The sequence below is a fragment of the Microtus oregoni genome, unplaced genomic scaffold (assembly GCF_018167655.1).
Source record: "Microtus oregoni isolate MIOR12 unplaced genomic scaffold, Mior012 000052F_ref0000163, whole genome shotgun sequence".
Classification (NCBI taxonomy): Eukaryota; Metazoa; Chordata; class Mammalia; order Rodentia; family Cricetidae; genus Microtus; species Microtus oregoni.
Window position 1 is genome coordinate 11,970,382 of NW_024543828.1, and position 26,976 is coordinate 11,997,357.

Consider the following 26,976-nt stretch of genomic DNA (forward strand, 5'->3'; position numbering starts at 1 on the left):
CTCACACAGGATGTGTTCCGGAAGGGCTGGACACAGCTACTGGTTGCCTAAATTGGAAAAAAAATTAACAAAATTACTTTTTAGAAGAAAAGTCAGAAATAAAGAAAAAATCATCTTCCTTTGAGAAGACGCATGGCAACACATTCTCCTTTGTATTTCTAACCCGAAGAGTCACCGGGAAACAGCCAAGATGGTCTTCATATTTCTCCAAATGTCTGTTTATCATATAACGTTAGCCCTGGCAGTCGATCCAGCTCCCTCATTATCAAGCTGTATTAGCTCAAACTCTCAGCATTGTTAGGGGGGTGAGCTCATGGCCTATTTCAGTTTTAAATGAACATTTGGCAATCACCCGGGTAATCAAAACAAATGATTCAGTCGTTTAGAATACATTTATTAGTTGAGACTTTTTTCCTTTCTCTTTTAACATCTTTAGAATATTTTGCCACAGGAGGGCTCTGATCCAGCCAGAGTATAGAGCACAAGTCACCAGAGGAATATTTAGGTGTTGTCATGGAGATGAAGTACCCTGTGACCACTGAAGTTATCTCCCACCAACAACAGGATTAGGATGCAGGCTAGATAGCAGGCTCTTCCCAATGAGAATGGTGCCCTGATCCTAGGAAACAGGTGTCCCCCGGCTGCTCTACCCATGATAGACATGCACAACACAATGTCCTCCTGGCATACAGGCAGCTGCCCCACCATCCCATAGGCATCCCCTGGTACCTTCTATCACTTGTAAAGGGAACCTGATAAATGACAACTCTCCCTGAGCAGGATCCTGTTTGGGTTTTGTTTATCTGAGAAAGGACCTCACTGTGTAATCCTTACTAGCCTCAATTTCAGGATCACCCTGCTTCCACCTCCCCCACTGTTGGCATCACAGGTATGTGTCACCACAATCGGCTGCCAACTGTTTTGTTCCCACACCCAGAACAGGCTCTCAGGAAGTTTCAATAGGACAAACATAAAGCAGGGATTGCAATCAGGCTTGAAATCCCTCCTATGCTACCACAACCACTTCCAGGCTGATTATCAAACAAGCAGTAAGTACAGATGTCATTTTTTGTGTGTGCCAGACAACAGCTGGTGCACTTAGTTCTATATGCTAATATAGACATTTATAGATCTATCTGTTTACGAGATCTTAATGATGACTGGCACAGTTAAGGACAACTATGAAGTCCAAATGGACACACTGTTAACTTAAAAGAACAGGGTTTTAGTTGGCCAAGTCAAAAGCAAGGTCAATCTGTCTCAGTGGTAAAGAACTAACATTCGAAGAGAGTTGTTTAGAAGTGAACTCAGGTCAGGTGGTGGTGGCGCACGCCTTTAATCCCAGCACTCGGGAGACAGAGGCAGGCAGATTCTGTGAGTTTGAGACCAGCCTGGTCTACAAAGTTGAGTTCCAGGAAAATCACAGCTGTTACACAGAGAAACCCTGTCTCAAAAACGAAACAAAACAAAAAACAACTCAGGGACTGCCCTTTACTCCTCTTCCCACCTACACAAAATATTGCATTATTTATTTCATGTTACATTTTTGTTTGTGCTAACGGACTTTGATATTTCATAATGGCAGGCACAAAAAAACCATTCTTTCTTATTTTTACCTAGGTTGTATAGCATGCATATACAAAAAAAAAAAGAATCTCATCCTTCACCCGCACTTGAAACTTGCTGTTTCTAGAAGGTACCACACCCTTTCATACAGCTGCTAAAGACTACAGCATGTCACAGCTGTTTACAGACAGGCTGCCAGATTCAGACATGCTGAGGTGAAACACTGGCTCTTCCTTCCATTAGCTGCCCAACCTCTCTGAACTTCCTAATAGTAAGCAGCCTCCCAAAGGCAAACAATCAAATGAGCATTACACACACACAGCTCTTCTTCACAGAACATTAGATACACAGCCGTCACTTCTTACATACAGCAGACAAGCAGCTAAAATTCTATCAACTGGGGGAACAATTTATTATGCTCCCACAAATACTTGATACCAAGTATATTCTTCTTTTAGATTCGGCCCAACTTTAATTTCAAACTTGAATTCCTCACACTCTAGTTTCAATATCCTATTTTATCTCACCCTTCCAGAACTGATTATTCCTGGAGACAGATGCAATTTATATGGGGTTCTACTCAAAAAGAATCTGGTTCTCCACTTAAAAGAGTCAAGTAGCTTCCCTCCTAAGATCTTGGCCTTACAAATGCCTTCTTGCTACCTATACAATTTCTTGCTGCGTAGGGAGGGGCTACCAGTTACACAATGCCGAAGACCTTCTATTAAACAGACCAGGACACTGGCTATCCATTTCAGAAGTCCTTGCATCTCATGTTCCCTGACACCCTCCAGAGGGCAGAAGAGAGAAAGACTCAGATTGAGGAAGCAAAAGCTCATATACTGGGGTTCCACTGAGCCCAATGGAGCTATCTTCCATATTTCAGTTTCTCCATCAGTAACAAAGAGAAAGATTACAGTGAGACTTGAACTTCACTTGCATTTTCACTTTCTTCTCTGCACTCGTTCCACTTAACATTAGTTGGGAGCCTGAGGATAAAGATACAGTAGGCATTATCGGTGTGCAGTTTTCAACATGTAGAATAGAACTATGGCTTTGAACAGACATAATGCAGACCGTGTCAACAATATTGTGCGAAACAAAGACTGAAAACTGAATGACAGTCAAGCCCTAGGAGCATCTGATGACAGCAAAGTAACCTTAAAACTGAAATACTTTAGGGTCAGTTATACTTTCAAATAAATCATGCCAATCTTACCCTATTCTGACAAACTTGTAAGTCAAACTAGAAATGCCATTTTGTTATTCTGGAATAAGCCAGACATTTCATCTTTGAGACATTTAAGACACTTCAGGTTTAATCAAAGCATTCTGCTCAGAGACAGCAATGACCCTATCATTACTTCCAGCCAAGCTGAAAGGATCCCCAAGTTGCTAATCAATTGAGTGAATTAAGTGAAAAACCAAAAACCAGAGACAACAGCTGTTTAAATGCACTTAAATGACCAGTTGAATCAATCAAAATGGATGATCTCCATGGGTTCATTGTTTCCTTTCAGTGGCTTTGGATGTGATTGTCATGGCAACCACCCCTTAATCATGTTCTTCAGGATACTTTCTTCCACCTAAAAAAAAAAATCGAGGATGGAATAAACTCTGAGTATTCCCTTAATTAGAAACATCTGTGACGGTAACCAATCGGCTCAGACTTCCCATTCGCCTTGTTACTATTCCCCTACTTGTATTAATATGCGAGTCTGAAGCACTAGCATATGCACCGTTCAAAACTTATTTTCAACATTACCATGAAATGCAATAATAAGTATAGCTGAAATGTCCGCTGGCTCCTTTCCTCTAGAAGAACCGACAACAATTTACTCAGAATGAATGGTTCAGATAATAGATGCCTTATTTTAATAATTTCAGCATAACACCTGCAACATAACTATTCAGTAAAATATTAATTAAATAAGTCATTTAAAGTATATTTTCAGTCATTTAAATGTAACACAGTCTAAGTTTTGTTAAATAAGGTTAGGTATAAAGTATATCTGATAATATACTCATGCTCAGGAAAAATCATTAATTACGTACAGGTTTCTACACTTACTTAGTTCTTTTAGAAATATGGAGCATGTCACAAATTTGCATACCATCATCATGGATGGCCATGCCAATCTTCTCTGTACAGTCTCAGTTTTACTGCGCATGGCATCTAACTGAGCATGTGTTTTAGTTTGGGGGTGTGAGAAGGTGTGCTCACTTGTTAGTGTGCACACGCAAGTTACTACTTGGTGCCTTCCTTAGTCACTCTCTGCTTTAAATCTTTGAGACAGAGTCTCTCACTGAACTCCGAGCTCACCAACTGGCTAGAGCGGCTAGCCTGCAAGACCCAAGGATCCTCCTGCCTCCATTCTCCATAGCACTGGGACTACAGGCAGGCAGCCTTACATAGAGTGTTTACATGGGCTCTGGAGATCCGAACTTGGGCCATCATACTAGTGTGGCAAGAACTTTATCCACTGAGCCATCTCCTCAATCCTTCTACACTTATTTTTCACAGGCTTCTTCACTATTTGGAGATAAGTGTCACTAGACGGTTTTGGGAAAGATCCGTTCTTTTCTTTAAAGGTATCTGTTGTATGGGCTACACATTTAAAGTTGCAATCATTCCACATTTTTCAGCAGATTCCATTTCATTCAAAAACTAAAACGTGCACAGATTTCCCACAGTTGGAGCAATGGGTCATTTGTAGGTTTTAAAGCCAGTTAAGAAGCTGTGCCTTTCCTCTAAAGCAAAGGTGGAAGAATGAGAAGTGCGCCTCGCCCTTCCTCACTCCAAGGCACTCTTGCCACGGCCACAGCTTCCACACAAGTTTCAGGGACCGTTGGCCAAAAGGAAGAAGAAAATGGATTTGTCCACTTTTTACTGAAATGTTAAAATATTAATAATATTTACAAATTCCAAGCACCATTTAAAATAGACTGGAGACCAGACCTATTAGGCACTAGGGGAAATGCCTACAGAAGCACAAGCAAACAGCGAACCCCAGCATGGGAAATGGAGCAACAAATATTTGCTACCAGTCAAAGGTAAGCCCTTGACGTTCTTGTCCTTTGCCCTGGTGTTCAATGATATTTGTGCTGTGCTTTAAAAATATGAAGATTGGTGTGCTTTCAATGACGATTACAGTGGATTCCAAATAAAACAAATGCTGAAATAAAAATTCACTTAATTGACCGAAAGGCTTGAATTAGTTATTGCCAAGTTTACAACTTTCCCATAACTCCAAGCATTCTTTCATATCAAAAAAAAACCAGCATTTTCCCCCTCTAACATGAGGAGTATGGGTAACTTTTCATGCAAGCATAATTTCTATTTTCATAGAACTCTCTGTAGACCACTCCCCAAACTCAAGCTAAATAAAAAGCATGAACGACAAGAGGACTGGATAGAGCCCAGTGACAATTTGGACAGCTGCATTGGAGCATTGGTCCTCCTCAAATTCAGAGACCAATTCCTGCACCAAAGTCTACCACCACTAAACCTGCCTGTTCTTCATAAACAAGTTTGGACCTTTTTCTCATTATTTCCACAGTCCTAGTTTTGTCTGTTAACTGCAGCTTCATTGCATTAACACACTTTTAAGAATTTTAAAATTTACTTTTTGCCAGGCGGTGGTGATTCCAGCACTTGGGAGGCAGACGTAAGCATATCTCTGTGAGTTTAAGGTCAGCCTGGCCTACAGAACAAGTTCCAGAACAGCCAGGGCTACAAAGAGAAATCCTGCCTTGAAAAACCCCCCAAAATATTTTATGTATCTGGGTGTTTTGCCTGCATGTGTGCCTCTGAGCCACCTGTGTACCTAATTCCAGGCCAAAAAATGTCAGCGCCCCTGGCATTGGATTTACAGGTGGTTGTGAACCCCCATGTAGGTGCTGAAAATCTAACTCAGTTTCTTTAAGTTCACTCAGTGTTCTTAACCACTGAACCATTTCTCCAGCTGCTTATCAGCCCAACGTGTGGACAACTGCATCCACAGAAAACCTGAGAGATCTTGGGAAGTAATTCTAGACACAAAATAACAGAGTTAAGCATGGCTTCTTCATAGCAGCAATTTCTCAAGTTTGCTCTGTGCATCTCATTTAAGAGAGGCTGCCTGGCTGAGCTTTAGCTGCAAAGACCTTGCTGCTCTTTTATGAGGCCCCAACACCAAACACTTAAATGGTGTTTATGAGTAGCTGATAGCATGCTTTTTGGTGGTGGCAGGGACCTTGAAACACCATAGAGTTGTGGCAATAAACACGGCTCTGGCCAGTACCTCTGCCACGAGGCTAGACTCTCAGGAAGCTAAGGAATGGGGTGGATCCAGCGGTCAAAGTCCCAGCTTTAATCCTAGCCATATCGCTTAGCAAATTAAAGATTCATGTGGTCAGAAAAAGAGAGATATACAGTGAAGATAGATTCAGACAAAAAAAAACTCTAAACAGTTTAGAGTGTGTTTAAAAATATATATAGGCTTGGGAGTGAAAAAAGGATAAAGTCCTTAAAATAAAAAAGAGAGTAGTTAGGTGTGGTGGCACACACCTTTAATCCCAACACTTGGGAGGCAGTGACAGACAGATCTGTGAGTTCAAGGTGTGGTGGCACACACCTTTAATCCCAACACTCCGGAGGCAGACAGGTGGATCTCTGAGTTTGAGGCCAGCCTAGTCTACAAAGCGAGTTCCAAGACATCTTGGACTGTTGCACAAAGACCCATCTCAAGAAAGAAAGAAGGGAGGGAGGGAGAGAGGGAAAAGAATGAAAAAAAGGAAGAGAAAAAAGAAAACCACTGCTTTAAGGGATTAGATTAGAGCCCAGAGGCTCCTCCCTCCTGGAAGAAATGAAGGCCCTTAGGAAAGTGGTTCCACCGCAGTGTTAAGCCCTCTAGCCTTTCTGCCCTTCCCCATATGTAGTGCCTTTTCCACTGAGCACACCTTCCTAGTGTTCCACATGTGCCAGACTATGTTTCCCAGTAGTAGGGGGCTTGATGACCGCTTCACACTGCACACTAGTCAAGGACACCCTCATGACCTTCCCTTTCTCTCCTCTATTAGCTCTCCTGACCTTCCCTGTGCAAGAGCATGAATATTTCCATAATCTCTGAAATCCATTTTTAAGTGTAAGTAACAAGACAACATCAAGAGGCAAGGTCCTGAGGTGCCTTAATCAAGGAGGATGAAACCCTCGTTAGTTGGATTAGGTTCCTTTACAAAATGGCTGACAGAGTTCATCTCTAGGCCTTTCACTTTCCTTCAGGTGAAGATACATACATACTCCCTTCGTTCCAGAAAATGCGGCATCATGGTGCCATGCTGTAAAGAGCAAGCAGTATTCGCCAGACCAAGACGTGCTCGCACCTTCATTTATCTCAAGGCTGTCACACTTTTGGTGGGTAGCAGAATTACCCTTGTTCTAACACAGGTGGCAAGGCCCCATCCCCAGCTCTCTGATTCAGTCAGCTCATGAACCTGAATTTCTAGAATCTGTACTCTGGGTCTAAGGACCCCACATGATGATTATATGATATACATAGATGTACCATAAAACAATAAGTATATCCATAGACTGAACATCATTCACTTAAATCTGGTTTTGTTTTTTTGTTGTTTTTTTAAAGTTTTTTGTTTTGTTATGTTTTTGAGGTAGGGTCTTGTCAATGGAGCTTTGGCTGCCCTGGAACTCACTATATAGACCATAGGCAGATTTGCCAACCTCTGCCTGAGTGCTGGGATGAAAAGGCATGCATGACCACACCCAGCCCATTCCTTGAAATCTTAAAACTACTGGTATTTAAGAGTTATGATTTTGCCAAGATTTTGGAATATTTGTGTAGACTTCACCACTCAAGAATCCTTAATTTGAAATATGAAATATCCCAAAACCAGGACATTTAGGGATGTTTAACCTTGTATATCTCATTTAGAGAAAAGAAAATGGAACACCTTTTGAAACATCCACAAATATCTTAAGATGATCCAGCGAAACTATCTTTTTATAAACTGGAGGAATTATTTTCTCAGAGAATCAAATGGTCCTCTGGGTAGGGTTCAAATTCCTGACTCTTGGCACTCCCTGCCCTGCCCTGCCCTGCCCAGTTCAATACTCTTTCTGGCACAGCTTTGCCGCACTGCTCACAGCATCTCCAATTAAAATGAGCATTCCTTGCTCAGAGAGATTGATTTTACTAGTCTCCATAATAACAGCGACCTATGCGTGTGTTCTAGAGTGAGCACTGAATAAGCACTTGTTGATCTCGCTCTATGATGTACTCAGACCCATACTTGTCAGAAGTTGGGATTTGCGAGTTGCATACTGGCATACAGGCAGCTCCACTGCAATCAACGAGTCACAAGGTCAATCGCATCCACATGGGTGCTGCCATTATCTCTTATAGGAGCAATGACAGACACATAAAGAAAAATGTATGAGGGTCTGAAACATGGCAGGGACGGTAAAACTAAGTTCACAATGTGACGCAATTTTGCTTTCAAATTCCATGTCAGAAAACATTTACAGAGTGTCGAGCATTTTAATCGGAAGAGACCATGACAGCAGTAAAGTTCTGAGTGCTAGAAAAGTATAACGTGCAATGTTCAGGCAGTTGTGGTACATCCAAGCTTCTTTTCATGCAGGCGTCCTCCCTGTTCTTTAACAGACAATCCCCAAATAACCACAGTAGGATAAAGAGGAACAGAAGAGGGCAAGAAGAAGCAAGTGAGCAAACATCAAGGGGACAAGAAGATACTGTCACATACCTGCCCTGTGGCCACTGCCACTGTCCTCCCCATTCCTTCCGGGTAAAGCTGACCCTCCCTATCCATGGATTGCATATACAGATTCAACCGAATTTGCATGGAAAATATGGAGAATAAGACATTACATGCATGTGGAGTATGTAGATTTTTCTCATGTAATTATTCCAAACAATGTACAATAAGCACGGAGCACTTTATTACCTTAGGTATTGTGAAGAATATAAAGATGGTTTAAAATATACAGAAGCATATGCATAGATCATATGCATGTATATTCTCCATTTTATATAAAGGATTGGGTATTGTAGATTCTTGCATTCAAGAGGTAGGGTCCTGGGACTGAACTTTCAGCATCTACATTTGCCACACTGATGGGACAATATTAATACATTATTATGAACTAAAATCTATCTTATTGACTATAACTTGCACTAGGGTTCATCCTTTGTGCCATACATTTTATAGGCTTTGACTAATGTTGGGACAGTCTGAAAAACAATAAATACCTATACTCCAGAGCATTGTTAAAGGATGCATCACAGGAATACTATAAATCCTTTTAGTTTTATGGATTCATTGTTCCAAAACTGTTGTAACGCAGGACAGGATGTATACTGTTTTGGTTTTCCGAATACCAGCCTTTCACGACTCTACGACCTCCAGTCTGACTCCAAACTTGAAAGGAGACTCAAAGTTTTACTGGATCCCAAAATGAAAAGTCGGAAACACAGACCTAAAGATGCTACGATTCCTGTTTAGTGCCCACTCAGTCTGGAGACATTCATGAAATGCATTTTTTAAGAGATAGCAGAGGCAGTGCAGAAGAAATAGCACGAGGAAACAGGAAAGACATATAAAGAGAAAATCAGGAAGGAAGACAGAGAGGGCAATCACAGGGCAAAACAGGAGTGGCAGGGGAGTGGGCACAGACCAGGGTCACAGCAATCAATAGAGTGGCAGCAAAAACACTTCCTGCCTTCTGAAGTTTTCTGACAGTAAGAAACGGATGATTGCACCTGACTACAGCAGCCCCCAACTTCTTCCAATAATAATTTCATTCAATAATACAGATAAGAGAAAAAGCCTACGCTACACAGAAATGTGTAAACAGGGTATGGAGGCTATGCACAGATAGCCGCGAATCAGTTCCAAATATATTGTTATTCCAAATCATAGGTTATTCCTATAAAAACGACTCTATGTGTATCTATCTGTGTGTACCTGAAGATACAGGTGTACTGTCATGTGCCATAACATTCCAATGCCATGCGGTATGTATTTCAATCCTGATTATACCTGAGCTGGAAAAAACCCAGGATTCTGATTTTTTTCTGGTGTGTGTGTGTGTGTGTGTGTGTGTGTGTGCGTTTGCACGCAGCACGTGCACGCGCACACACATATCCATGCACACACATGGAGACCAGAGAACCTCAGCTCACTAAATAGCACAGACTGCATGGCCAGAAAGCCCTAGGGACCTGCCTGTCTCACCGCCTCCCCTGGCCCTAGTGTTGGAATTATAAGCACGTGCCACCACACACAGCTCTTTTAATTAAAAAAAAAAATAGGTGTTGGTGATCCAAACTCAGATCTTCATGCTTACACAGCAAGCATGTTACCAAGCTATCTCTCCAGCACCCTTTCTATGCCTTTTTTATTTAGATAGACAGGTACCTACCACTCTGTTTCAATTGCCTTCAATATTTAGTATAAGAAGCTCTATAGTTACCCGCTATTACAAGTTATAAACACAAGGCTATGCCATACACAGTACATGTTTAGGAAGCTATGCCTCTAGGTTTCTTCAAGTATATTCTGGTTTGTTTTGTTTTGTTGGTTTCTCGAAACAGGGTTTCTCCGTAGCTTTTTGGTTCCTGTCCTGGAACTAGCTCTTGTAGACCGGGCTAGTCTTGAACTCAGAGATCCTCCTGCCTCTACCCCCTCCCCCCGCCCCGAGTGCTGGGATTAAAGGTGTGCGCCTCCACTGCCCAGTTTATATTCTGATATTTATACAATAGCAAAGTCTTCTGACAAGTTTCTCAGAAAATATGCCTATCATTTAGTAACTCTATAAATATATTTTATTCTTTTATCATTGTTTTTTTTGTTTCATGAATAAATTTGAAGCGAAATTTCAATTGTTTAATTTACTGGGTTTTCTGTCTGTTTTGTGTGTTTGGGAAACTGAATCAGTAGCTTTGTGACCCTAAGGGCTCTCCCACTGAGCAACAGCCCCAGCCACTTTTCCTCCTGTTCCTGAGTATTTGACTTTTCAGGAAAACTATGTAAACATACATGTCTCTTCTATTTAACACAATTACTTCTCTCTTGGCTGTAATTTGCCTTCCATCCAAATATGCAATGAAACTATTACTAAGCAGTTTACTGGAGGTAATCAGGAAAGTGTATCAGAAAAGCCACGCCCAGGATTCCTCTGTAATGTTACTTTGCTTTAAATACAGAGAAAAAGATTGCATTCTGGGCATAATCCGGCTTTTGTGTATAAGATCCATTAACTCCTAAAGCTAATTTGGAAAGGGATTTTCACACGGAAGCCTATTAGTAGGAGTGAGGGGCACAGGAAAATTGGGGGGGGGGTGAAAAATGCATATCCCAACTATAAGAGTAGTTTCACGGGTATATGCATTTGTCACAACTCATCAAATCAGAGCACTTAAATGGCTATCATTTGTCGTATATCAATGCTGCTAAATAAGCAGGCATTTAAGGAGGCCAGTTGCTTTATCTACACATGCAGATAGAAACTTGCATTGCCTCATTTTAATTTGGGGGCCTGACTTCTTTTCTGATTTGGCTTTGAGACTGAGGGGGGCTTACTGTGTAGCCTAAGCTGGTCTCAAACCCATGACCTCCTGCCTCCACCTCTCAAGTGCTAGGATTAAAGGTGTACACCAATACGCCCACCATAGTCTCTTCCCTTGATGAGCTAGCGATCTGCTTCACGAGCAAGGGATGGCGCAGAAGACTAGACCTGGCACAGTTCACTGAGAAGACAACCCTTAAAGTCTTCGGAGAAATCAAATTTCAAAGTGAACAGGGGCCAACAGACATAACCGTACACTCTAAAGCTGAACTGAAAGACGAGCTTTCCCAACTATTCAAGCAGAGCTGGCTGATTCTGACTTATCAAAGCAATGCTCTCAAATAAGTCTACATGAGTCTTCTGTGTACCTTTTATCTATACCGTCTCAGCAGCTTACATTGGAAGGAAAATCCGCTCTCAGATGACAGTCACTGTATTTACTGGTGATGTACCACATTCACTACAGGGCACAGAGATGAGCAAGAGCAAAGGCTATTTGAAAATCCACGCTTAGTTAAAGGGACAATTTGCTCCTTTGCTCCACTCATATCCCTCAGCAGTAAATATCCATATGTATCTTTACACACCCTTTGCCATGTGCTGGTACCCTAGCTATGAAGAAAAATCACTTTGCCTTCACAAGTTGACATGTATAGAGCCCATGCACTCTTACCATATTTGATTTATTCTGCCAATGATATTTCTGTATTGAGTTTCTCACCTCACCTCTACTCTAGAAAGCATCCACAGTGGAGAAAGAGACCTAGCCCGCTCAAGGTAGTGTAAGCACAACAGTGACAAATATAGATAAGAGAAAGGCGGATGGAATGGCTGGAAAATATGCCGCAAGGATGACAGGGAGGAAAAGGAAGTGACATAGGCTGACAAAAGTCACTCTGGTGGTTAAAAGACATGCAGTGGGTACACAGAGAGAGGGAAACCCAACCACAGAAGAAAATGTCTTCATCCAGGCAAAATGGGAGGAACCCTAAAAACTTAAAAATAAAAAGATTCCTTGAGGGGGGAGAGAGAGAGAAAGAGAGAGACAGAGAGAGAGAAAGAAAGAGGGAGAAGGAGAGAGGGAGGGAAGGAGGGAGGGAGAGAGGGAAAGAGGGAGGGAGGGAGGGAGGGAGGGAGGGGAGAGAGAGAAGGAGGGAGAGGGAAAGAGAGGGAGAGAGAGAGGGAGAGAGGCAGAGAGAAAGAAGGAGGGAGAGGGAGAGAGGGAGGGAGGGAAGGAGGGAGGGAGGGGGAGAGAGAGGAGAGGGAAAGAGGGAGAGAGAGGGAGAGAGAAAGGAGGGAGAAAGAGAAAGGAGGGAGGGAGAGGGAAAGAGAGAGGGAGGAGTGTGAGTGTGTGTGTGTGTGTGTGTGTGTGTGTGTGTGTGTAAGTGCATATGAGCTTGGCTGTAGGTCCCCACAGATGTCAGACGAAGCATGCTGGATCTCTTGGAGCTGGAGTTACAGTTGTCAGCCAGGTGCTGGGAATTGAACCTGGATCTACTGGAAGAACTGCAGTGCTCTTAACTGCTAAATCATCTCTCCAGACCCAAGAATATATTTTCATTAAGACTTATTTAATTTATGCATATGATTGATATATATGAACGATATCATACATTCACCTGAACATAAAAGTACTACGTAAGAGTCTGGTGCTTGAGGAGGCCACTAGAGGGCATCCAATCCCCTGGGACTTCAGTCACAGATGGTTATGAGCCACCATGATGTGGGTCCTTGGGACCAAACCCAGGTCTTCTACCAGAGTAGCAAATGTTCTTAACCATTTGGAACCCTCTTTCTAAGCCCACCCCCAGGAACTTGTGTGTCAGATTAAAATAAAGGTGTGTGCCTGTATCTGCATAATCCATTAATGGCTATACTATCAAAAATCTACTATAATTCAATTTTCTACCTAGATCTAAAACAGACAAAAGGTTTCAATTCTCCCACAATTTGAACAGATATCTCATTTTATAAAGGAAGAATACTTTTATGGAGAAGCCTTAATTATGGTCTTCTGGGCTACCATGTCCAAAGTGTCTTGAAGTTGCCTTTCATTTTACATTTTAAGCATACTTGGTAAGCCTTGATCTAGCTATGCAGGCTAGGCTGGCTGGCTGGCCCGTGAGCCCCTCAGGATCCCCCTGCATCCTCCTCCCCAGGAGCTGGGATTATAAGCATGTTCCACTGGAGGCTGAATTCAGGTCCCTGAGCTTGTAGAGCAAGCCCATCGCTAAGTTATCCCACCTGCCCCAAAACTTGATGTGTTGAGGGACAGACTACCAAAAAGTTTAACTCAATTTAGAAAAAAAAATAAAGAATTCAAGTCAGAATTCTTTCATTAGCTGAGCCTCAGTTTCCTCATCTTTAAAATGAAGGGAAGGCTGCCTTTCTGCTATTGAAATCCTACTCATCAAGCGGAAGAAGAAAAACCTGTGCGAGTCACTCTCCCCTTCTTTGCAGAGCAGACTGAAGCAGCCAGAGGCCAACCCCAACTCCCCGCCGCCTGCAATATGATCATGACTGGCTAGCTTTCCAGCAGTGACTCGGATAATCTTCAGAGTAGAAAACCTGAGAGCATGTTAAAGTTAGCAACTTTGCGATGGACTTGAGTCCACCATAAAAAAAAAAGACTGCATTTTTAAAAGATGCACAGAACTCTGTCACTAACTTCTAGATGATATAATTATGGGTGCTTTTTGTTTTCTTCTCAAAGCCTTTCTGTGTTTCTATATTTTCGACAACAGAGAAGTACTAAAGGATTTACAGGAAAAGATTGTGCATCCTTACAAGTTTCCCCAGATCTCCCATCTAGCTGAAATTAGTGGGATGAGTCTGTAGAATGCAGGCTAGTGGCAGTTCACTAGCCTCGCGTGCACAAGGCCTGTTTCCATACCCCACACAGCAAAGATTAAAATAGAGCACGGTCATTGAGGTGTGGAGCAAAACCGGGCAGTATCACCATGCATGCCTGCACACAGTGGGATGATTAGCACTTGGCTGATTGCTGTGCTCAGAATCAGGACATTATTATCATAATCACAATCTATGGCTGACAGTCCTACGTGGAAATCAAAACATGCATTTGATCTAAGTAACAGTTCTTTCTGTCCAGTGTCATGGCTCTGGAGAACCATGGTTAAAATTCTTTTCCAACTTAAAGTAAATGAAGTGAAACACCAGGACCCTTTTCGGCCCACATGCTTGTGCGTATATACGTACACACACATACACACACGTGCACACACACACATTTTCTAGACAAAATATGATTGTTAATGAGCTTTAAAAATTTTTCTCCTCTTCTTCTGCTCTAAAACAAAAGACATCAAAAGTTAAGATAAATACTTAACTGTCAAAACAAAATTCCCTCAGATGGAAAACAGAAGAATAAATCTGATGTTACAAAAACAACTTCCATAGCAAGTGTCAATGTTCAAACTGTACAAAAAGAGAACCAGGTGCCGTCATCAGTGAGGTCTCTAACGAAGGGAAAGCCAAGCTGCTGGATGGATGCCAATGTAGATAATGCCCAGGTTTGTGGCTATCAAAAAAAAAAAAAAGCACTGTCTTGAAAGTTCAGGTACACCAGAAAATAAAGTTCTCCAAAATAAACATTGCAGTCTCTTGGGATAGAGCTCTAAAACAAATTCCATGTTGAATTCAATTCTTATCAGCTGAAGAGAGAGCAGATACTCACCCCACAGAACACCACGATCCATTGGCAACCATCACTGTCTCTAAAATTACTTTTTACCCAACACTCCTCTCCTCTCCTCTCCTCTCCTCTCCTCTCCTCTCCTCTTCTCTCTCTCTCTCTCTCTCTCTCTCTCTCTCTCTCTCTCTCCCAGGAGGTACCTCCACTCACCACAAGCCTTTACGATAGGGACAGTAGCTTAGCCACGGAACTTTAACTCAAATCCCCTCTCTGCCATTTATCAGTTGTGCAGTCTGGAACTCTAATTTTGTTTTTTGTTTTGTTTTTTTTGTTTTGTTTTGTTTTGAGACTGGGTTTCTCTGTGCAACAGCCCTAGCTGTCCTGGAACTTGCTCTTTAGATGAGGCTGACCTTGAACTCACAGAGATCCACCTGCCTCGGCTTCCCAAATGCTGGGATTAAAGGTTTGTGCCACAACTGCCTGGCTCCAGTCTCAGATTCTTCATGAAATGTACACCTTCAAGACTCTGTAGAACGAAGAGGGGCAAACCAGATTATGAGTGTCAATACAACTAGCATAATTCCTAAAATGCATGAAAAAGAATTAATGCTAATTCCCTGGTCCCCTTTTCCTCTTCCCTTGCTACTTACTCCAAGCCTGTCCAAATTTATCATTCCTGGTTTTAATTAATCTCAAGCAAACTCAATGGTACTTAGAACATAGAGTAATTTTCAGTTTTCTCAATACCATGCTCTATTTTTATTATAAAGAATTTGCAAATGAGGTCTCTGTATACTGGTGAACTTCAACAGCATTTAAAATTGTGTTCGCTAAGATTCTTGAATGATGCCCACCATAAGGGGAACCGTGAACATCAGAAGATTTTCATCTCTACTTCCAAGGCAACTTATTTTACCTCTCTGAACCTAGTTCCTCATTTACCAAAGAAGAGAAACATGTAATGTATGCAAGCACCTGGAACAGAGTGCCATAAACACAAGCTGCTATTCTAATTATTCAGTTTGATGGGCAGGAACTAGCCACTTTGAAGTCTAATCAAATGAGCTCAGCCGAGTCCTCTACAGGGTCACATGAACACACTGCTATTGTCCTTTCCTCTCCTGAAGTTATGTGTTCCTGTGTTTGTAGAGGAAATTACATCAACCTCGGTATTACTGAGGCTTCAGGATGGCCACATTTATGCTGGGGTTGCAGCCCTATGAGTTCTAGGATATTTAAGCAACACCCCTGGCCTCTAGTGACTAGATTCCAGGAAGTGCATCTGGGAAAAAACATCTTCTGGGCATTGTCCAGTGACCCCCGTGTGGCAAATTCCCTGGGGATGAAAACCACAGCACATTCCACAAGCAGAATGATTCTCCAGGATCTCAGATGGGACTCTGCAGAAGATCAAAGGTTTATCAAGGCTCTACGGAATACTATTCACTCTTATGAGTCCCATCACCCATGGCCAACCGTAATTCAAAATTGACCACGGAAAAATGACTTGGTCTCAATTTGCCATTAGAAAATGTTTTAAATCACAGGAAGGGAGGCTGGCCATCCATCTCTCACTCCTCTACACCATATGGAAAGATAAGTTTATAGAGACACCTTTAATCCCAGCACTGAGAGGCAGAGGAAGGTGAATCTCTATGTACTCAAGACCATGCTGATGCTGGTCTACACAGTGCGCTCCAGGACAGCCAGCTAAGAAAATAAGAAAGGTGACTTTAAATATCAGTAAATATGATACGCTCCCTTTAATTTATAGAAAATATCTTTACACATTGTATCTATGAATCAGCCTATCACAATGTACCTCATAAATACATGCAATTATATTGACTAATTAAAAAAGGGAAAGATAGGCACGCTAGCACATGCCTCTATTCCCAGCAATCAGGGGGCAGAGGCAGGAGGATTGAGAGTTGAAGGTTGGCCTGAAGTACAGGAGTCTTTGCCTCAAAAATAATAATAAAAAATTTCAAAGAGAAAATCTTTAGCCTATAAGACACAGGCTCTCTGTATCCAAAGGTGGTTGGTTCCATAATCTATCTATAGATAGCAAAATCCACAGATGATCAAGTCTTTCATATAAAATTACATTATATTTGCACATAATCTACATCATTTTCTCATATACTTTAAATCATCTCAAATTACTTAGGATATCCAAGACCATGAGAATGCTATGCAGTTTTCATACAACAAAGGAAAGTCTACAAATGTTTAATCAAGATGTCCATATGTAAATATTTTCAACAATTGATTTATAGTACCACAAATGAAAAATATGTCTCAATTCTCAAAGGCATTGGAAAGAAATGACTTCACTGTTTGCAAGACTAACAAATGTTTAATAGATTCACAACGACTATACGGATAGCCAAAGGACTCCAGACATGTCTTAATTAATCAGAACGGATTAACTATCTATACTTTTCTAGAATCACACCAGAAAGGCAGGAGATATTTCTTATATACTTGGTATCCGGGCACCAGGTACACAGGCCTCCATCAGAGGAGGAGACTCTATAAATGGCTGGTGGAGAAAGGAATGCTCATATATTCTGCTTAATTAGGCGCTGTGCTGGCAAAGAGGAAGGGGAGGGAGGGGGAGGGAGGGGAAGGGAGGGAAACTTTTTTACTGTGTTCGACAGGAGCTGAAAGAAAAAAAAATATCTTAAGAAAAAATAACTACAATATACTCCCATGTATCCCAAATCCAAACAACTGTGTAGTTCAGTTAACAACAGCAACAACAAAATGTGTAGACAAAAGTTAAGGAGGGCAGCCAAGGAGATAACGACTAAAGTTCAAGCAAGCAGGAACATTTGTTCAACTCCTACAAGGTTATAAAAGCCAATGTTGCGGGGGGGGGGGGGGGGGGGGGGGTGAAAATAGGAGAACCAGGAGGAAGAGATTAGGAAAACAGGGCATAGCCTCAGGAGATTAGCTGCCATGCCTTCAACAAATTATTTGTTTTTAATGTCTAAACTTGGGCTAGGGATGGTGGTGTTGCATGATAATGGAGCCTGCTCTGCATGTGTGAGGCCTGGATTCCATCCCCAGTGCTACAACAACTGAATGAATGAATGAATGAATGAATATCCAAACTGAAGGCCTGATGCTGAATTTCTCACACAAAGGCTTAATTTACATGTTACTTTTCCAAGAGATAACTAGCCAAATCTTTAAGATTATTTAGAACATGGGCTGGAGAGATGGCTCAGAGGTTAAGAGCATTGCCTGCTCTTCCAAAGGTCCTGAGTTCAATTCCCAGCAACCACATGGTGGCTCACAACCATCTATAATGGGGTCTGGTGCCCTCTGCTGGCCTGCAGGCATGCACACAGACAGAATATTGTATACATAATAAATAAATAAATAAATATTTTTTAAAAAAAAATAAAAATAAAATAAAAAATAAAAAAAAGATTATTTAGAACAACTATTTCATCAGACTGCTAATTTCTGAAAGTTCTTCATATGCCCCCCCCATCTTACAACAGGTTCTCAAAAAGCCAAGTAAAAGATTCCCTTTGCTCCTTTTGTTTAGAGAGAAGCGAAAGGCCCATTTTCCCACCAACATACTGCTCCTCTTAAGAATTTTTTTCTTTTCACCGCTTTCAGCATTCTTCTCCCTCAGAGGAAAAAACACCAGATTTAAATTAGATTGTGAAAATGCGCTCTTTCTCACCCCCGCCTTGCTGCAGAACACACACGAACACATCACACAAACATTTGAATGGTACACACAATAGCATAAGTAAATATATGTTCGTTAATCACGTAGACCCATGCTCTATTTCCACTTCAACATCTCTAGTTTTAACATTTGCAACAAAATCAATATCTTATTTAAGTAATCCATTCATTTAATGTATATTAAATTATCTCCAAAGAACTCATGCAAGAGGAATTTCTACCAATTTGCATGTTATACTCTTCCTTTCACCCCCAAATCTAGACATGCTAGAAAAAATATTTCCCTTCTCCAAAAAAAAATGAAATATTGGAATGGAAGCCTAGAATTTCAAAAGCCATGCGTGGTTACAGAATCTATATGATACTATTTGAATGCGTACTTACTGTGTGGTGCTTTGTACGAATCGTGGCCTAGCTAACGAATCTCCTGTTGCATGCAGACTCTATTTTGCCCTTAAAAATGTTCACTAAAAATGTTTAAAGACTGAAGGTAGACTAGATGGGAACCTCATGTAACCCAAATGGGAAAGCATTATCGTCCTGGCACACTGAAGATCCACAGCTTTTTAATGCACAATCTTCCTAAGCAAATATGGGCATGAATTACCAACCCCAAGCCCTTGATTTTTTGAAGTATATGGAACGGGGAGCGGCCTGTTCCTGGGGATGGGTGAGGATGGGAACTCTATCCAATTCCATGTGACCCAGAATTTAAACTTGTCCTCTTCCTTAAATGTTCTCATTTCCAATGATCATTCCATTTATATTAAAACAGCCTTAATCAAGATAGCAAAAATATTCCCAGTATTTTATAAACTTGAAATACATTTGATAACATGGAGAATTACAAGCAATTACAAAATGATAGCTCCAATTAGGAAAACTGGATCTGTTCCAAATTCAAATCAAAGGAGGCTCAGCTAGTCCCAATGGCATAATTTAAATGAAGAGTATAGAGGATTTCCAGCAAAGACATTTGTCCCACTCTTGCCCTTCAGGAAATTCAAAAACCAAATCCGAAATCACATTCATATACTGTCTTGCCTCCTCTTCCCAATGTGCCACCTTAGTTGTGGGGGTCGTTGTAATCAGAATGAGCCTGGGAAATTCTAAAGTCCCCAATACAGAAAATAATAGCGCATACGCCGAGTTTGCCTTAGCCTTTCTGATTCAAACCTCTACCTAGCTGTGGAAGGCTAAGCCATGGGAACTTCGGAAGCAGAAACCTTTTTCCCAGTGCCCAAGACAGCATGTAGTGGGAATTTCAAGCTTTTTGAATACAGAAAGGTCACACCCAGCAGTTTTCCTAGCCCACCTTGTCAAGGCTCAACCAAGATTCAACCTAAGTGCTAGAACCTTCTTCTTGCGTCCACGCTAAAGCAGAAATCCAGTCCCCTCTCCCCACCCCCATCCCCCACATGACTGCCCTTCCCCATGGAGGGCAGAACCGCTCCACCAGCCCTCTCCCTCCCTCACCTTCTCCTTGCACTCCCCTCCTTCCACCCTCAGCATCCCCAAAGGGAAAACCACCACGCAGCTTCCTCAACATCTCCGTGGAAGGAACCAAGGCAGGTTCCACCTTCCTCTCCAGCCCAACAGGCTCCATCCTTAATGGATAACCAATGAAGCACCCCCATCATTGTCGTCATCATCACCCCCCCCCCCCGCTACTCTCAACTGCTGCTAGCTAGCTTAAAAAAAAAACAAAAAACAAAAACCAAAGGTGTCCCCACCTCGCCCCACCCCCACTGCCCGCCATCCTGGGTGAGAAAACCAAAAGCCCCCTCTTTTTACCCCCACCCTCAATCCTTTCAGAGGAAAGACCCAGAGCCACCCCCACTGAATCCACCCCCCCACACACACACACACACTCCAGGGAGCGAAGCTCTGGAGAGGAGGCCAAGGCACGCACCCTAAGGGACCTTAGAGCCCCAGGTTCCGCAGCCGCCAGCGTGGGCGAGGCCGCCGAGGCTGGAGCCGCAGGTACCCAAACCCCGCAGGTCGGCTCAGCCCCGGAGTGGCGGCAGCGGAGCAGAGCTGCGGCTCCCCAGGGAGGCGCACACACACACACACACACACACACACACACACACACACACAACACACACGGAGGGAACGCGGGCTTACTGTCTGGGGATGCTCACCCACGCAGCTGTCTAAGCGGCACCGGTGGCCGCTACCAGCTCCGAGGCCAAGCGTGGCGGCGACAGTGACGACTGCGGACTGAGCCCCCTCGGGCGGGCGGTGGATGTAGGGCGCGCGGGGAGGGGCGCACCAGAGTGGGAGGGAAAAAGGGAGGGAGGGAGCACGCGCGGGGGCGGGGGCGGGCGCGGCCCACTCGGGGCGGGGCAGGGCGGAGCCCGCGTTCGCCTGGGCTCTGCTGGTAGCGCAGGGGCTGTGGTGCGGGGAGACTGCAGGCGCGCGCGCGCGGGAGCCGGTTGGGCAAGCGCGGGAAGGGGGCGCGGTTGCGTGGGCCCCGCCTCGGGAGAGGCCAGGATGCCTGCAAGGCGTGTGCGGGTGCGCGCAGGAGGTGGCCGCGAGCCCGCGGTGGGGCAGCTTCCCGGAGCACCCGCTAGCTTTGGAAGGGCACGCGGAGGGCGGGCTGGGGGCGCTCGCCCCCCCCCTTGCGGGCCGGGCTTCGTGGGCTGTCGGGGAGTCACGAGTCACTGCAGGCAGCCGCTGCCAGAGCCCAGGAGGTGGGAGCAACAAAGAGAGGCAGCCAAGGTGGCCTCTCGCCTCTCCAGGGGCCTGGCTGACCTGCACACCCCATTACAGCCCGCGATTGCGGATCTCTTGGTTCTCATGATGCTAAGATACCCACCGACGACATCTCCCTGTACTAACATGCAGGACAGAACGAAAAGAGCCTTTATCCAGGGGTTTTTTCCATCACTCCGAAAGCACTTCGGACAGTGTGTGACTCGATCTTTCACTCCTTCAGTTCAGTGAGCCCTCACCATGTGCCAAGTACTGGGCCAGATGCTGTAGATAGAGTGCAGTTGTTCACGCACGCTGCCTTACTGGTGGAGCAAAAGAGAATATAAGTAAGCGAGAAAATAATCACACTTGGATAGACTGCAGGATAAGATGGAGCTGCAAATAGTGTAAAAAGGTGGCCTTTAATCTAAGCCTTGGATGGTATTAAAGCAGTACCATAAAAAGGAAAACTTTCCAGACAGAAGTAGAGGGGAAAAAAAAAAAGAATCCGACCATGCCCGTGAATGGACTTGATAGAAGAGGATTGAGAGGCCTGCAGGTGAACTAGAGAAAGCTGCTTTGAAATCTTCCCTTGTAAGGGGGAACAGAAAGGGAAAGAACCGGGGGGGGGGGATGAGTAGGGTCGAGGAAAACTTCCATTTTCTGTTGTGAATTTGGAAGGTGGGGGTAGCTAGAGTAGGGACTAACCCTGGTGAGGCAGGAGGAAGGTCCATTAAAGGAGTTCAGAGTCTTGATACAAAATGAAGGCCAGATGGAAGGAGAGAATTGGTGCTTTATGCAGAAGCGGACGTGGCTGAGAGGTGGAGCAGCTGTGGGTTTAGCCAAGCGAACAGTCTAAACATTGCTGTTTCCTCCAAGCTTCACAAACCAGGTGGTGGCCTCTTTCACCAGAGGGCCAGTAGCTATTTTCAAATCACCCTTCCCTCCCTTGCTCCCCAGATCCTACCTTCTTTTTTTTTTTCTTTTTTTCCCCCTCATTCTGAGCCCTTAGAATCACTGAGGTTTTGTATTTCTGGATTAGCAAACTAAGTCTTGCTGCCCATTACTTAGCACAGAAACTGATCTGCCCCAGGCCATCATGGGAAAGCACTGAACAATTAGCCCCACTTCAAGCAGCTCTCCTGCATACCAGTCCCTAGGCTCAACCAAAAAGAAATGGCCAAGAGCGCTCACAATGGAAAGCTCTGGATGGCTCTGGACAGAGAGCCTGTTACTGGAGATTTTAGGATCAAAGCCGGGGCTCTGGCAGTTCTAACAAGATCTGCTCTACCACCTCTCTCTTCTTATTAAAGACACAAGTAAGAGTGAAAAGCAGAGAAAGGAAGGAGATTTACTCTCTGTAGCCACATTGAGAAGAGGAACAAATAAAGAGGTCTAGTGACCCTCAAGTCCATCTCACATGAGGATTAAGACTGAATAATAGAGCGCAAGAGGCATGTGAAGCTAAGCAGTGCTGGCTAAGTTGTTTGTGATCTGGCCTATCTGTGACACAGCACTAGGCTCCAATATGTCTTGCAAGGCGGTCTGAGCACAAATTGTCAAAACAGTGCAATCTCTTCTTGGAAAGCAGGTTCTCCTTCAACCTTCCCCTCCCCCCAGCGTGATTCCTGGGAAGACTGCGATTGTTTCTTTATTCTACTAGCCAAAAGGAGGGGCGCAAGTGTCTGTCTTTAGAATATATCTTTAACCAGGAAGTCTCTCTCTCTCTCTCTCTCTCTCTCTCCCTCTCCTTCTTTCCCTCCGTCCCTCCCTCCCTCCCTTCCTTCCTTCCTTCCTTCCTTTATTTTTTGAGACAGGGTTTCTCTATATAGCAGCCCTGGCTGTCCTGGAACCAGCTTTGTAGAGACCGTGCTGGCCTTAAATTAGCAGAGGTCCTACAGACCCCTTTCTTAGGGAACCTTCCAGTGCTCGATAGGTATTTATTATCCCTTTCCTTCCCTTTCATTCCTTTATCCTTCCTTCTTTCCTGCCTTCCTTCAACCTTCACCACTTCTCTGCTCCACAATTTCCTTCCTGCTTCTTCCTTCCCTACTTTCCTCCCTTTTGTAGATGTACATCAAGCTCTCTGTAGGTCTAAGGCATCTGGCCCCACACCACCCCAGCTAAATCTACACCCAAAGCCAACCCTGCCTTCTTAACACTTCATCTCCTTGCATTGGAATTCCGCTTCTGGAGATCACAGAAACACATTGTTTCACTGAAAGCATCTAAAGAACTGTGCTCGTGTTGCTGAATAAGTAAGCTAGACGGAAAGGGGTTGTTAGAGCATTTTTGTAATGTTCCACTGTGAAGATAAAAAAATAATAGGCTGGATTCAGATAGCATAATCTCAGACCTGAGTGTGCTTGGCTTTTCTTTTTTCTTTCTTTCTTTCTTTCTTTCTTTCTTTTTTTTGAGTAATGTAATAGACATAAGGAAAGGAGTATTCAATTTCAGTAGCACTTAAAGCCCATTGGAAGGAACTATGGAGCATTTACTACCCAAAGCAATCAAGTCCTTTGCCTTGTCTTCAAAAATTACCGATAGAGAGAGGCCTAAGAAAACAGCTCGGGTAAAGTACCTACCTGGTGTGAGGCCTGCACTGGGAAGGAGGGGGAGGGAGAGAGTGAGGGACAGAGGGAGAGAGAAACAAGACGGGGAGAGAGAGAGGATTATAAGGACTGATAATTTTAGGTTCTCAGAAGTATCAGGAGTCTATAGTCAGCATCTGATTAGTCTCAGATTAGATACTATGATTCCTACCTTACAGAGGAAGAGAGAGTGGCTCAGGATTTAAAAAAAAAAAAAAGAACATGGAGGCTCTAGAGCCCACATCCAAACCTATAAATTGTAATTCCAAAGCAACAAAAGAAGAATGCTCATCACTTTTTACCAATCCTGATTCATTTCTGGTAAGCTATTTTCTGAAAATGTCATTCCTGAGCATCAAGTTCCCCTTCCACAAGAGAGCTTAAGATTTAAATCACTTGGTCTGTTTCAGGTTTATCAAGCCCCACGGCAATGATGGAGACCAACATGACCTCATCTACCTCTCCAGCCAACCGTACTCCCACTCAGAGCCTACACTGCATCAACCTGGAGACTCGAGGGACCGTGAAATGTAGTCTGTGTATTTCCTTCACCACATCTTTTATCACTGAAGATTATTCTGCCTAGAACTGTTTCGGTGAATTCCTTACCATCTCTGCATTTCTGGAGTAGCTCAGCCTCTGAAGGTCTAGAGTTGAACTCTATGCCAATCCCCATTCCAACCTATTTCTCCTCCTATGTTTCTCTCCACTGTGGACATGTCACCCCCAGCATTCAAAATCAAATTTCCCGTTACTTTGGATGCCATATTCAATAAATTACAAAGTCTGGTAAATTCACCTTCTGAGATACTAAAACCTCTTCCAAACTGCCTTTAAGCATGTCAGACAGAGCCCACTGATCCATGGCACTTGGATCATGCCATTTGTACAGGATACAACAGTGACATACCAGGTAATTTCATGTGTCTATTCCCACCACAAAATGATGGACAATATAACATGTCTTACCTGATTATATATCCCTCCAGTTTCTTGGAACCTGGAAATTCTTTTAAAGATATTTCTTGGAGGCAAAATAGAAAAAAATAGCATAATAAACTCCCATGCATCAAACAGTTATCTACATATGATTCATTTTATTTTATTTAGACTCCCTCCACCCATTCCCCCCAAACCACACACTCTGGACTACTTAGAATGAAATGCTAAGTATCACTCCATTAAAAAAAAACTCCAGTGTACATTGCTAAAAGGCAAAGACTTCCTTCCTTTTTAGCAAAAGCATGATATCATCACACCTAAGAGGAATTAACTTTAAAAAAAGCCTTACCATCAACCAATAGCTAGATTTCAGAATTCCCAAATGTCTCACATGTTTTCATCAGTTATTTCTTCCAAACATGGCATGTGTAAAGACCCATTTAATTACACATATTACTCTGTTTTTAGCTAATGTTTCATTGATGAATGAGTGGATAGGTGTGTGAACAAATAAATTCTCATTACCATCTCCCTTTTCTCCAACAGTCCAAATTCACCCATTTTACAAAGAACCCACAGAAACTCTTCCATGCTGACCCAGTGCAAAACAATATCGCCCTTTTCCCACTGACGTTGTCATCAAGACCTCTTGCCCTTATTACACAAAACTTACATTAAGATTATAAAGAAGTTTACGTCCCCTATAAAGTTCCATCTCCTAAAAAGTAAGTAACATATTTTACTCGTCTGTGTATACATCTTGGCACCAAGAACAAGGCCTTGCTAATACTGGACAACCAAATAATTTATTTTTAAACTGAATAGAATTAATAATCAAAATTAACATCCATAGATTTAGGTGTCCTTCAAGTATAGTAGAAAAACTATTGCAGACATGGGCTCAAGTGTGAGTATGACCTCCTGTTGGTTATGTGGTCCAGGGAAATTTATAAACTCATGTATCTTCAAACATTTTTGCTGGCATGCTTTATACAATGAACTCAACAACTGTATATATCCTTCCCTATATATTATAAATTGATATATAGAAACCTTTCACTCTATTTTCAAATAGCAACAAACAAGAATTTATTTTTGATCTATTATAAGTATTTTCATTCTATGGTAAAATTGCTACATCACTTTATTGTATCCATCCAGATGAATGTAAATACTACAGCCCATACCCAGCAGTAGAGTTTCTAACTCACTAAAGAACTGAGGATAACTTTAAACTTCTGATCATTCTGCTTTCACTTCCCACGTGCTGAGAAAATAAGCATATGGCATCATACCTGGTTTATTGATATATTTCTCTGTAAAAATAAACATAAATTAAAAGTAACCTTTGTTTTAGCATAAGGCTATATATATTTTTTGTGTTACTGGGGATTTTAGGGTCAAAGCCTGGGATTTGTCATTCCCAATAAGCTAGGCTCAAACTTTCCTTCCCATAAGCAAGTTCAAGAGACAGGTAATTAGTAAAAGTAGAAAAGTAAGAATGATTCAATGTAGCCACACATAAAGAGGCGCAGTGACCCCACATTTGTCTTTGTGGTACTACAATGAGATCATGGTTTAAACAGAAGACAAGAAATATACATAGCTGAGCAGTCCTTGCCAACATGTCGTCCTGGCCATTGTTGACTCCCCATTTCCTAGGCTCCAGTCTGTCCTTCATTGTTAAAACCACGTGAAATTTCTTCCTCTGTCAGGCACGAGGCTCCAGCATTTCCCTCTCTCAACATGAGAATCCTGGGGCAAGTTGAATCTTTAGAGTCCTTTGTTCCAGTAGTCAGATAGTTTAGTGTGTCCCTTTAAACTATCTTCCTCATTACCAATATGATTACAGATGGAGTATCTTTAGTTAAAAAAGAACTTTGTTTTTAGAAAATAGTTCAAATATGCTATTACAATCTTTTTTGGCGATATACTCCTAGAGAATGATGTATTTTTTTTATCTAGTTCATATATTTGTGGATCCATTTCTTTATTACTAGGTAAGGCAAGCCTCACATATTTTTTCTTTCCTAACTTTACCAAATGTAGATGCTAAGCTCTGTCCCAATAACTGAATGGAAGGATGGAGATTGTTCTTACAGCATTTTCTCACACAATCTCTTCTTTCTTTTTTTTTGTTTTTTGTTGTTATTGTTTTTAGATTTTTTTCTCTATTTTATTTGTGGTTTGCCTTCATGTATGTCTGGGTGAGGGTGTTGGATCCCTTG

At 42.6% G+C, this 26,976-nt stretch overlaps 1 long non-coding RNA gene and 1 other non-coding gene across 2 annotated transcripts in view; both read right to left on the reverse strand.

Moving 5' to 3' along the window:
• LOC121437550 overlaps nucleotides 1-20,811 on the reverse strand; it is a 63,823-nt gene extending 43,012 nt beyond the window's left edge. The window contains exons 1-2 of the long non-coding RNA XR_005972972.1: nucleotides 20,663-20,811; nucleotides 1-47 (exon numbers count right to left, since the gene is read on the reverse strand). This is a non-coding gene — a long non-coding RNA (uncharacterized LOC121437550). The remainder of the gene's footprint in view (nucleotides 48-20,662) is intronic.
• Nucleotides 3,649-3,754, reverse strand: LOC121437575. Its single transcript, XR_005972978.1, has one exon. It is a non-coding gene; the product is annotated as a U6 spliceosomal RNA (small nuclear RNA).
• Nucleotides 20,812-26,976: the final 6,165 nt, after the last annotated feature.